Consider the following 3,510-nt stretch of genomic DNA (forward strand, 5'->3'; position numbering starts at 1 on the left):
AAATGTTAATTTAAAAGCCCACAGACAGAAATCGTAAAAAGTAAACTCATTTTATATGATTACCTACGTAGATTACCAAATAAAGATTTCTTAGTAATAACTAGAAGCGATACTGGGATTTCCACGATAATTCATTCCTTATTTAGCCTGAAGCAATGCTTTAGATATCGGTTTCACATTAGTTTCTTCTTTCGGCTCGTTTGCATTCTTCTAATTACCCGAAATGTAGTCACATTGGCAGAAAATATCCTTTGAGCGGCAAATGACCGTTTATTGCAGTCAGATGAGAGAATCCATTCATCTGGAGTTTGACACTGTCGTTTACAACGCCGTTCGTCGCTGGAGAATAATTTGATGGGTAATTGAATGCCGAAATTGCTGGATTTACCCGCCAAGTAGAGAGAGAGGGGGGGTATATATGTCTTTTAAAAAGTAGGAGTAAAAGCTTGCAGCTTCAGGTAAAGTACAAAATATATTGGTCACTTTTTTCTGCAGACTGCGTTTCCTGTAATGAAACATTCTTTTCTTTAAGTTTGAGAGCAATGAAGCTGAAAGAATATCTGATTAAAGTAAAAGAATAAATAAAAGAATGACATTTTTTGGAAAAGTGTTCGTTGTAAATTTTTTGGTACTCTGCTCAACATATTATTTGGATGTGTGGCAACGGTTACTTGGATAGCAGATAACCTTGATCCCAACAAGATAATCCGGATCTGTCTAAATTTTGGATTCTTTCATATATTCTGGTTTCTTCTCTTAATCATGCCAATGGATCACAAATTAACCCAGTTATTACAATTTCTTTGCACTAAATACATAACTTTCTCTAGAGCTTTTTGCTACATTTTTGTGCAACTTATCGCAGGAATTATATCGTCTGCTATTCTATATGGATTGGTACCCGAGTATTCGCGAGACCATTTTGGAATCAACATTCTTAATCCAGATGTTTCTCGTGGTCAAGCGTTTGGAATTGAATTGTTAGGAACGTTTTTATTTGTTTTTGCTTATGTTTCTTCACTGAGGAAGAAAAAACGAAAAAACAGAATTTAAAGGATTATACACGAGTATTATGTAGATAATGCACTGTAACTGAAGATCATTTATGTACTTGTCTGGAATCGACTATCATAAAAGTTAAAAGTAATGAAATATCCATTTTATGTCGACTTTCGTAGACATAAAAATTAACAAAATAAAAATGAAATGACACATCCTATGCTGAAGTTGTTTTGATTTTCTACCTGTTATCACTCCGGGAAATGAAAGCCACCTTCGATGTAATGAGATATTTCTGTTTATATTATATAATTAAGTATAGGTTATATATATCTTTATTTTAATTGTATTTATTTCATTTCTATTTTTCCTTTCAATATATTTTCCGCTCTTTTTTACTTTATGTCATAGAATGTGTTTGGTTGGAAAATAAATGGATTTTTTCCTCAATTACACGATTAATCTAATTAAATATATTCAATCTCACTTGGCAATACTCCCTATTTGAGTAAGCGGGCATGTGTTTATTTTCAACTGGTTTTCTAAATCTCGAATCTCGTGTCTATAAGCAATCTAGAACTTGCATCTCTGCTCGATTCTCGTGCAATATATGCCCTTTGCTGATCTTTTTGGATGAGTAATCGTTTCTTTTCTACAATATTATGTCAGATAGTCAATATGACAATAAAATATCGGACAAATTATAGCCAGATTCGAATTTGCAAGAGTGGTGAGCTTTTATATACGACCCCATTTCCCTAACTGTTGATGAATGTTGCTTTTATTGTTGTCTTTATACCTTCTTACTTATCACAGACTGAGGTCACTAGTTGTGGTATCAATCCCGCGAGGAGCCTTGCTCTAGCAATTTTCCATAACGTATTGTCTAATCACTCGGTAAGATATCTATCTGCATGTACCTTTTTAAATTTTTGATATGATAACAGATGCCCCTTTCCACAGAAGAAAAAAACAATTAAATGTTGTTATAACTTGTATGAATGCACTTTTCTAATTGTCATAGAATGAATTTCAAACAATCTGCATAAATTTCAATTAAATGCAAAAGTTTTTCCCTATGACGACAGAATATTTCCCTAGTTAAAATTGTCGAATTATCGATTTTTTTGTGGCAAAACTTTATTATCATGTCGTTTATTTCTTGATCATATCTATGACTGATAATTTCAATATGTTCGACTATTTAACGAGGGAGCGGTCATATTCGCACCAAAAAAAAAAAAAAAAAAAAAAAAAAAAAAAATTAAAAGATGCTGAATTAGAACCACAGACATTTCATTTTTATTTAAAGTCTAAATACTCTTTGTCAATACTTCCTGTTTGTTGCTATGTAACAACAGTGACATAAACTGCACAGTAAATACTTACAAATGAAGAACAAATGTTAAATTTCTAAGAAATATGATGAATTTAATCTGTGTTGAAAATATAATTTCTTACAGTGCATTTCTTACGAAAGCAAAGTTAATGTTTCAGTATCTCTCTTTTTTATTTCCTGTCATAAGAGTTGTTTGTTCGTCTATGTTTCTCTCTATGTTTCACTACCCCTATGCCAAACTAAAATCAAGTTATGTTTAAAATTCATAGAACATAAGACATTGTATTTTTACAGATGTTTTGGATTGGGTCAATTCTTGGTGGCATCATTGGTGCACTCATTTTCGAATATACTCGAGATTGTTCGATACAACTAAGGAATCCACAGAATGAGGTTTCGAACCAACTCGTGTACAGTTTTGGAAACAAAGAAGATGCTACCAGCAGTTTTTCGCTTAATACCAAAGTTCAGGGAGAACCAAATGAGATTATATACGAGCTATAGCAAAAGTTCTTTGTTAAGGACACAGGGTTCTCAAAAATATTGTTACAGAAATTTGTAAAGCAACTTGTGCAGATTTTATCAATGCTAAAAGTTTCAGTTTTTGTCTAAAACACAATTATCACAAAAATTCTCTATCAAAATAGCCTTATTTTTTCAATCTCCCAAAATCTTTACTTTTATATCTATTCTGAAATTTAATGCATACACAAACACACAAACCCTTACACACACACACACACCCTCACACACACACACCCCCTCACACACACCCCACTTCTCTCAAAATCATTTTAAATTTTCTCTAATTTTACCATATCCAAATTAATTTGACTCTTAAAGCAACAATATATAGAAGTTATGATTAAAAAAAACTTTCTTTTCTTGACTTCTTTTTTTTGTCGAGATTTTACGACCTTGTTGACATCGTGATTTCAAAATTTATGACCTTGAATTTTTTTAAAGGTTTGAGGTTGTCATCATTATTTTTATGTATCAAAGTCACATTTCCGCCCCTCAGATTTATTCTTGGATTCTACAGGAGCTTCACTGTCCCTTAAAGTGCCGTTTTTGTTATATGAGCTACTGACAAATGTTTTCTTATTTTAACGAGGTACATGCACAAAGTATAAAGACACTTAAATAATGTTTTGATTTTTTTTAAAACGAAA

General features: G+C 31.9%; 1 pseudogene; it reads left to right on the top strand.

Moving 5' to 3' along the window:
* The first annotated feature begins 542 nt into the window (after positions 1-542).
* LOC133204518 (lens fiber major intrinsic protein-like) lies at positions 543-2,842 on the top strand (annotated as a pseudogene).
* Positions 2,843-3,510: the final 668 nt, after the last annotated feature.

Source organism: Saccostrea echinata, unplaced genomic scaffold (assembly GCF_033153115.1).
Source record: "Saccostrea echinata isolate AGI-Se365-2 ecotype Australia unplaced genomic scaffold, CSIRO_AGI_Sech_v1 ptg000054l, whole genome shotgun sequence".
NCBI lineage: Eukaryota > Metazoa > Mollusca > Bivalvia > Ostreida > Ostreidae > Saccostrea > Saccostrea echinata.